Genomic DNA, 10,386 nt, shown 5'->3' with positions numbered 1-10,386 from the left:
ACCATGCCCGGCTAATTTTTTGTATTTTTAGTAGAGATGGGGTTTCACTATGTTGGCTAGACTGGTCTTGAACTCCTGACCTTGTGATTCGCCCACCTCGGCCTCCCAAAGTGCTGGGATTACATACATGAGCCACCGTGCCTGGCCGATTACTCTTTTAAGCAACAAGGTTTGGAGTATTTGTTATACAGAAATAGATAACCAAAACAATCATCCAGCCAGTCAATGGCAGAAATGGGATTCTACCCAGGTCTGGTAGTCCAGAGCCCACTGTCTTGCCACCAAGCCCCAGGGCTGCTCTCCTACCACTGACACGCAGGGTATCATCCAAAGCTCTGAGTCTTCACCCCAAGTTGAGGCTGCTCCACTTCCTTTCACGTCCTGCTCCCTGAACTCCTAGCTCAGCTGAGGGTTAGGGGGGTGCAGGTGGCCTCAGGGTCAGGCTCCCCATGGCAGCCCCTCCTCCGCTTAGAACCAGCTGCCCCAGATGCCCGCTGGGGGAGAGGACATTTCTAAGGAGAGAATGATCGCAGAGTCCGGCACACCTAAACCATCTGTTGACCTAATAGGCTTTCCTGTCCTTTTCCCTTTCCCCACATCTTCTCCTCCAAGTCTAGATAAAGACTCCACAAGTCCAGGGAAAAAGAAATCAGATGCTAGTGAGGTAGCGGGAATGGGGCGAGGGGTCCCTTTGTCCTCTATACCCCCATCACTGGGGGTTGGCTCCAAGGAACAGACTTGTCAGCCCCTCAGGGATCTGAGAAAAGAGGGGGATTGCGCCCATGAGTCAGACATTCCAAAATAAAGGACGTGCAAAGGAGGCGACCTCAAACCAACTGTGCGACTCTTGCCCATCCTCCACTCCTGGCTGCTAACTGAAGGCCGAATAGAGAGAACATATCTTTTTTTTCTTTTTTAGAGACAGAGTTTCACTCTGTCACCCAGGCTGGAGTGCAGTGGTGAGACCATGGCTCACTGCAGCCTCGACCTCCCAGGCTCAACCAGTAATGCCAAATAGCTGGGACTACAGGTACATATCACCATGCCCAGCTGATTTTTAAATTTTTTTGTAGAGACAAAAAATTTAAACAGCCCTTGTTTCCCAGGCTGTTCTTGAACTCCTGGCTCACCCCTGTGCCCAGCCCGAGAGAACATTTCTAAGGAGAGAATGATCACAGAGTCCGGCACACCACCCCTCTGCCTTATGCCTAGTGAGAGGGGCTTCACTGAGACTGCTGGGAGACCCGGACATGGGGCCTGGGAATAATTTGGAAGGGGGCCCTGTGGACTGGGTGAGGGCCAAGTGCCTGGGGAAGCAAGTAGTGAGAGGTTGTGGCCGGAGCTGCCGGCTTGTTGCTTGGAGCACAAGACAAGAAGAGGTGCGTGCCAGCAAATGGCCCGTTCTGCTGGATTCTGTAGCATCAAAGGGTGTGTGAATGTTTCAGAAGCTGGTCTGAGTTACTTAGATCCAGTCCAAGAAAATGAAGCTGAGGGAGAGTTCGCCTGCATTGAGATGCAGCTAGCAGTGAGGACGGGGACCAGAGACTCTCATGGAGCATCCACCTGAGGGAGGGTGAACTGGTGCCAAGTGATGCTAGTGCTACAGTTTGGATCAATGTTGGAGGTGGGGCCTAATGGGAGGTGTTCTGGTCAGAGGTTGGGTCCCTCATGAATAGATTAATGCCCTCCTACAGAGGCGAGTGAGTTTCACTCCATTGGTTCCCACGAGAGCTGGTTGTTAAAAAGAGCCTGTGCCTCCCGTGTCACTCTTGCTTCCTCTCTCTCCACGTGATCTCTGCATGCGATCTCAGCATGTGATCTCACGCCAGCTCTGTTCGCCTTTCTGCCACGAGTGGAAGCAGCCCGAGGCTTTCACCAGATGCCCAGTCTTCCAGCCAGCAGAATTGTGAGCCTTTTCTTTATAAATTCCCCAGCCTCAAGTGTTCCTTTACAGCAACACACACCGACTAAGACAACTAGTGACCTCTCCAGCTCCAATGCCCAACGCCAAGCTCTCACCCTACTGTCCCAAACTTGGAGGCACCGAGGAGCCTAGTGAAGGGGAGGAAAGGCAGGGGCATGGAGGAAAAACCCGCCAAGTTCCCCATGCGCCTTGTAGGCTTCCCATGTGGGCAGGTCTGGGATGGGGCAAGGGAGCAGTTTTAACTTCAAATGCCATCTGGAGTCTCAACTGTTTTGATAGTTAGATGTTGTAATTACTGAAATTGGATTTGTGTGACTAAAAGTTACCCAAGGGATTTTTATTATCTTGGATGGACCAAGAAAAACCAAGAAACCTACCTTCAATTTCATCCAAGGTCAGAGGAAAACCCACCTGCCAAACAAGTTTGAAGAGGTATTGGGGAGAAATTGTTTCCTGATCACACCCTACGAGGCTCCCTTGTTCAATAAAACTGTGACACAAATACTGGGAACAATTCTGGTGAATTTAGGAAGAAAGGAATTGATTGATGGGACACTGGGTGGCTCGGAGTCACTGGGTGGGCTGGAGAAAGCACTTCAGCAATTGGGAGACCACAAAGGGAACTGCAGGCTCCAGAATGTGGAGAGGATACCACCACCTCCCTGATGCCCACAGGACCCTGTGTTGCTGTTGTCCCCTCTACCAGGATGCATTTTTCACTGCCCCTCTTCCTGAGTCACTTGTCCCTATGGCATGGTCTGGGTGTGATATGGTTTGGCTCTCTGTCACCACCCAAATCTCATCTTGAATTGTAATCCCCACATCAAGGGAGGAACCTGGTGGGAGGTGATTGGATCAGGGGAGCAGTTTCCCCCATGAATTGTCACTCATGAGTTCTCAGTTCTCACAAGATCTGGTTGTTTGATAAGTGTCTGGCACTTCCCCGCCATGCTCTCTTGCCACCATGTAAGACTAACGCGTGCCTTGCTTCCCCTTCGCCTTCGGCCATGATGGTAAGTTTCCAGAGGCCTCCCCAGCCACATGGAACCACGAGTCAATTAAACCTCTTTCCTTTATAAATTACCCAGTCTCAGCTAGAATCTTTATTGCAGTTTGGAAATGGACTAATACAGAGAGGAAACATCTGATTGACTGAGCCTGGTCACATGCTTGACTCCAGCCCCAAGGGGCACTGGGAAAGCCAGATTCAGCATAACAATAGGGATACATCCTGAGAAACGCATTGTCAGGCAGTTTCATTGTGTGAACATTGTAGTGTGCACTTACACAAACCTGCATGGCGTAGCCTACTGCACACCTGGGCTATGCGGGTTAGCCTGTTGCTCCTAGGCCGCAAGCCTGTGCAGCATGTTTCTGTACTGAATACTGTAGGCAATCGCAACACAATGATGAGTAATTGTGTATGTAAACATAGAAAAATACAGTTCAAAATACGGTAGGAAAAATAAAAGTATGGTCCACCTGTATAAGGCGCTTACCATGAATGGAGCTTGCAGGACTGGAGGTTGCTCTGGGTGAGTCAGTGAATAGATGGTGAGTGAACAGGAAGGCCTGGGACATTAGCGACCACTTCTATAGACTTTATAAACACTGTACATTTAGGCTACACCACATTTATGAAAAATTTGTTCTTTCCTCAATAATAACGTAACCTTAGCTTACTGTACTTTTTTTTTTACTTTATAAACTTTTCAATTTTTAAAAACCTTTGGACTTTTTTATAATAATACTTAGCATAAAACACCAACACACAGAGCTGCACAAAGTATTTTCTTCGTACCTTTATTCTATGAGATTTTATTCTTTTTTTTTTTTTTTAAGGCAGAGTCTCCTTCTTGTCACCCAAGCTGGAGTGCAATGGTGTGATCTTGGCTCACTTCAACCTCGGCCTGCTGGGTTCAAGTCATTCTCCTACCTCAGCCCCCCAAGTAGCTGGGACTACAGGCACGCGCCACCACGCCCATTCACTTTTTGTGTTTTTAGTAGAGACAGGGTTTCACCATGTTGGCCAGGCTGGTCTCGAACTTCTGACCTCAGGCCATCCGCCCGCCTCGGCCTCCCAAAGTGCTGGGATTACACCATGCCCAGCCCCCGTTTTTTTCTATTTAAATTTTTTTTTTAACTTTTGAACTTTTGAGTTAAAAACTAGACACTAACACACACATGAGCCTAGGCCTACCCAGGGTCAGGGCCATCAGTGTCACCATCTCCACTTCCACATCCTGTCCCACTGCAAGGTCTTCAGAGGCAACGCATGCATGGAGCTGTCACCTCCTATGATGACAATGCCTTCTTCTGGAAACCTCCTGAAGGACCTGCTGAGTCTATTTACAGTTAACTTTTTTTTTAAATAACTAAAAAGAATACACTCTTATTAACAATTAAAAACACACGTGTAGTAAATATGTAAACCAGCAACATAGTTGTTTATTATTATTATCAAGTATGAAGTACTACACATAATTGTATGGGCTGTACTTTTATATGACTGGCGGTGCGGTAAGTTTGTTTACAGCAGCATTGCTACAAACACATGAGTGATGTACTCCAACCTTACAATGGCTGTGACGTCACTAGGCAATAGGAAGTTTTCAGCTCCATTGTAATTTTATGGAACCACTGTGGTATGTGCCGTCATTGTTGCCTGAAACGTTGTTATGCGGTGCATGGCCGCATAGTAGTAGGTGGCTGGTGTCTCCCATCAAAACTGTTTTGGAGGGGCAAATCCCAAATACAGGAACATGATTCAGATGATGGCCCCCGGGGGGGAAATGGAGGGCAAAAATTAATATCTTTGAAAAGGGCAAACTGAAGTAATGACCGAGTTTACCCAGAAATTATCCAGATTACACATTCTGCCCACCAGACTAAAGGAAGATTTGAAAACTAGATTATTACACAAAACACACTATTATACAAAAATAAAGATACCAATAAAGATACTTTGGACACCTGAGTTTGTGGCTATGAAATTCATACTCACCCCAGAGATAACGCAAGAAATGAACAGAAGTAATCAATGAAAAGCTGCTGGCATCCTGCTTGAACACTGTGGGCACTCGCTCAGTAAGCTGGGACAAGGGTGCTGACTAAAATCCCTCCCCTCCCCTCCATCCCCTCCCTCCCCTCCCTGACCTCCCCACCTCCCCCTGCCTCCTACCCCGGACCTCCCACCCCATTACCTCACTGCTGCCAGCCTTCCCCTTCCCATCAGTCCTCCGTTAGGCGTTAGGCTTAGGCGCAGAGCCCTGGCTCCTGCAGGGCCAGGCCAGACGTGGCTTCCAGTGACAGAGCCCTTTGTCTCACAGGTGGGAGGCTGATGAGTGACCTTCATTGGCTCCCACATCTCTGCCTCCGTGTTCTGGCAGCTGGAGTGGGCTCAGCATGCAACAAGGATACAGAGATGCCACGGTGGGCCACTATGACTGGCGACCCTTCTAGGACTGCACCCCCGTCAATCTTTGCTGCCCCAGGCCCTAGACTCAAAGTCTCCCTTCCAGTCCCCGCAGGGAACAGGCCCCAGGAGGATCGCAGGCTGCTCCCCCGTGCCTGCTGGCCCTCAGAGGGCAAATTTCCCTTTCCTGTTGTATTTTGCCCACTCTCTGACATTCCTCCTCCCCACTTTCAAAGCTCAAATGATTTCCCAGGAAGCCCGCACTAGTCACTCTGATCTCTCCCTCCTCTGAACCCTGTGCTGCCAGGTCACATGCAAAACACGTGTCATTAAAGCTGGAAAAGACCTTTAGAATGACTTTGTCCGAACTCCCCATTTTACAGAAGGGCAAATTGGAGCCCAGAGATGGTGGTAACCCACCACAACTGTACAGCTGCACCAGGGGACAATGGCAGAGTCCAGATCCCCTGGGCCTCTGGACACAGGACCCCCTCCTTACTTCAGGGACACTGCATGTACTGCCTTGGGTGGTCCGCTGTGCCTCCCCATGAGGGCACGTCCCATGGAAATGGGCTCTTTTTCTTTCCCAGGCAGAGCGCTGGAGGTACCCAGGGCCCCACACCCGACATGGCCAGGAAGGGCAGTAGCCAGTCCATCATCATTCCCGAAGCAGTTATCGGAGCTCTGAGGTCCCTGATAAGTAAGACTCCAGCACCAGTGGGTGGTAACTCCTTCAGGCAGAAGGCTGAGCACGGTTTCCATGGAGACCGCCCAGGCTCTGGTTTCCAAGACAACACTTGCACGAGGTTACAGAGCTTCCTATTTATGTCAACTTAACATTTCCAACTGCTCTATTCTTCTGGCCAAACCTGGGCCTAATGCAAGGCCTCCTTTCTAGGATGGGTGACAGTCCTCAAGGGCTGGAGGGAAGCAGTTGAGACTCTGTGCAGTTAGGTGAAAGTGAGACATGGCAGCCAGCAGGGCCTCCTCCAGCCCAGGGGCAGGTGTACAGGGACCAAGACATGCTCATGCTCATGAATTATAAAAAGGTGTGGAAAGAGACATAGTCCTACAGCTTCCTGCCATCCCTGCTCTCCAGAGGGAACTGGTGTTACAAGGCTTTGAGTGCGCTTCCAGAAATAGGATATGCACATCCATAGCGCTATCACTTAAAAAATTCACAAACGGGATAGAGATAAATATATACTCTTGCTCTTGCCACCTGCTTTACCCTAATTATAGATTTCAGAGAACTTTACACATCAGCACAAACAGATCTACCTCATTCTTTGTAACGGCAACAAAATACTGTACTTTTTAAAAAAACCAAGTCTCCAACTAAAGGGCATTTGTCTTTAGTTTCTTGCTATTATAACAATAAATATGCCTGTACATATACTTTTGCATATCCTATGGAGTGCATCCATAGGATGCATTCATAGCAGTGACACTTCTGGGTCAAAGACATTGCATTTTAAAATTTGATACTGTGAAACTAATTTACTCCCATTATAGGCTGATGTTACAGAAAACATGTATCTAAAATTCCTAAACAAAATGTTAGCAAATGGAATCCAGTAGTATAGACATAAGAAAATACCTCGTGACTAAATCAGTTAGTAATATTCGCCACATTAACAGATACGCAAACATATGAATAGATGCAGAAAAAACATTTGATAAAACAACTTAACATCAATCCTTGATTAACAATAAAAACACTTTGAAAACTAAGAATAGAGAACTTCTTAAATCTCAAAGAGTATTCTTCTAATATTTACAGCTAAACTATATTCAAGGTGAATTTCCTTTTAAATCAAGAACAAAACAAGATTTGTGGCTATTACCATGGTGCCAGAGCTCCTACCCAGTAAGATAGGACAAGAAAAATAAATAAAAGTTTTAATTACTTGAATGGAAGAAACAAAATTTACTCATAATCAATTACCAGAATTGCTTGTATAGAAAGCACAAGGCTGGGCACCATAACTCCCGCTTGTAGTCTCAGCACTTTGGGAGGCTGAGGCAGGCAGATCACTTGAGGTCAGGAGTTCGAGACCAGCCTGGCCAACATGGTGAAACCCTGTCTGTACTGAAAATACAAAAATTAGCCAGGGTGTAGTGGTGCGGGCCTGTAATTCCAGTTACTCAGGAGGCTGAGGCAGGAGAATCACTTGAACCCGAGAGGCGGAGGTTGCAGTGAGCCTAGATTATACCATTGTACTCCAGCCTGGACGATAGAGTGAGACTCAGTCTCAAAAAAAAAAAAAAAAAAAAAAAAAAAATTCCTCAGAGAACTCTGTGGAATAAGAAAGACAGTCTGGCAAATTTGCTGGATCAATACTCAAAAATAAATTATACTTCTACACATTGGCAAAAAAGGTATAATTATTAAATATTATAACAACACATATAAGGGACATGGGAAGCAATGTAATGAAAGATTTGTAAGACCTCTACTGAGGAAAGTATAAAACTATGTTGGAAGACATTAACGATGCAGATTTTAAAAACACCATGTTCATGGGTGAGAGCACTCAATATCCTGATTTCAGTTCTCCCCAAGTGGATCTATAGATTTCATATAAGTTCAATTAAGAACCTCAACAGAATTTTCCATGAAACTTGGCAGTTGTTTCTAAAATGCATATGAAGTACCAAGAATAGGCATGGTACTGCTGGAGAGAATCAAGGTAGGAAACTTTTAGTACCAGGTAGCAAGACTTACTTTAAGTGTGGTTATGGTCCAAAGGATAGACCTGATGAACAAAGTAGAAAGCCCAGAAGTAGACCTTACGCATAGAGAAACTTGATCCTTGCAGACATATACTATAGCTCAGTGGGGAAAGAAAAACAAAAACAGAAAAAATGGTTATTCCTACCTCACACCATACCAGGGATTAAACTCCTGGGGATTCATAAATGTAAAATACAAAACTCTAAAATGAATAGAAGAAATTGTAGAATAATGCCTCTTCAACCTTGGGGTAGGAAAGATTTCTGAAATGATATGCAAAAGGCCCTAACCATAAGGAAAAAGATGAATAAATTTGACTACATTAAAATCAATAATTTCTGTTCATCAAAGTGACCACAAAGAAAGTGAGAAACCTATGTACATGTGATGCTGTTTGTGAAAAAACAAAAAACCAAAATGAAACAAACAAACAAAAACATGAGAAAGCAAGTCACGAACTTGGGTAAGATACTTACCACCCATCAATGAAAATATGTAAAATATAAAATGTATAAATATATAAATAACTCCTACAAATTAGTAAGAAAACAAAGCAACCAATAGAAAAATAGGCCAAAGAAAGCAAACAGGCATTGTATAGCAAAGGAAATTTGAGGGTTCAATAAACATGTGAAACCAGGCCCACTTTTCTAGTAATCAAGGAGACAAAACTAAAACCATAATGAAATACCATTTTATTTCCGATCCATTGGCAAAAAACGTATTGTTAACATTAAGTGTTGACAAGGATGTGGAATGAGCAGAATGTCTATGCAGTGCTGCTGGGAGTGTAAATTGGTTCAACTTCTTACAAAAAACAATCTGCTAGAATTTTGTGAGTTGAATATTTGCATACTGTGTGACCCAGTGCTCAGGTGCCCCAGGAAGAAATGTTCATGAAAGCACTGTGATTGTAAAAAAAAAAAAAAATCAGAAAAAAATCCCAAGAGCCATGGTTAGTCATTGTTTCATAGGTAATTAAGCTGTATATTCACATAATGAACAAATATACGGCAGTAAAAATGAATTAAATATTACTATAGGTTTCAACATGGACAAGCCTTAAAAGGTTTGGAGGGTGGGGAAGCAAGTCAGAGAATAGTATTTGTATTTTGTTACCACTTTCATAGGGTTCAGATGCAAGCAAAACTTCCTTAGGGGTTCTTTGATATGTGGTACAATTAGAAAGCAGAACAGAGAAACCCAAGATAGGAATTACCTGGATTGGCTAATTAGTAGAGCTTAAGATTGGCTAATTTATGGAAAATTGACATATTTTCAAGATTGTCTTTGGTTCTAAGAATAGGTGTGTCTTTGTACTAATTCAGACATTTAATGTCCCCCACGAAATACAGAGGGGAGAGGGATGGAAGGGAGTGCTGGGATGATGCCTGAGTTTCCAGCAGTTCCTGGCATCCCTGAGCATGCAAGCCTGTCCCCATCTACAGGTGGTCTTTCCCTCCCCTTGAATCTGAACTGGTTTTGTGACTTGCTTTGACCAAGCAGAACCAATGAAGTAACATTCTGGGATTTGTGGTGCCAGGTCTTAAAGGACGGTCAGCCTCTGCTTCCCCTCTTTTGGAGCTCAATTGACAAGCTGTAAGGAGGGCTAGGCTAGACCATTAATGATTAGAGGCCATGTGGAGAGAGGCCCTCGGAGGGTGAGAGGCCATCTTGGTTGCTCGGGCCGCAGCTGAGCGCCCAGATGAACATAAAGCAGCAGGCACGGTTATCCCATGGGGACCCCTCTGTCATCCAGCTGAACTCAGGCAACTCACAGACTCGGGAAAACTAAGAAACCACTGTGTCAGGCCACTAAGTTTTGGGGTGGTTTGTTATGCAACAGGAAGAGGAGAAGAGCATGCAGAGACTCTCAGTGGTATTTGGTAGTCTTTTGTTTCATAAGTTGGCTGGTGGGTTTCCAGAGATACATTGATTAATACATTTTATAACTTACACACTGACTTACATGTAGTGTTTTGTATATAATAAATACAAATGAAAAAAAAAACTGTGCCGGGCATAGTGGCTCACACCTATAATCCCAGCACTTTGGGAGGCCAAGGTGAGAGAATTACCTGAGGTTGGGAGTTCGAGACCAGCCTGATCAACATGGAGAAACACCGTCTCTACTAAAAATGCAAAAATTAGCTGGGCATGGTGGCGCATGTCTGCAGTCCCAGCTGCTTGGGAGGCTGAGGTGGGAGAATCACTTGAACCTGGGAGGCAGAGGTTGCAGTGGGCCAAGATTGTACCACTGCACTCCAGCCTGGGTGACAAGAGTGAAACTCTGTATCCAAAAAAAAAAAA

This window comes from Theropithecus gelada, chromosome 12, assembly GCF_003255815.1.
Source record: "Theropithecus gelada isolate Dixy chromosome 12, Tgel_1.0, whole genome shotgun sequence".
In the NCBI taxonomy this organism is placed as follows: Eukaryota; Metazoa; Chordata; class Mammalia; order Primates; family Cercopithecidae; genus Theropithecus; species Theropithecus gelada.
The sequence above is the reverse complement of the archived record's forward strand: the minus strand, read 5'-3'. Positions refer to the sequence as shown.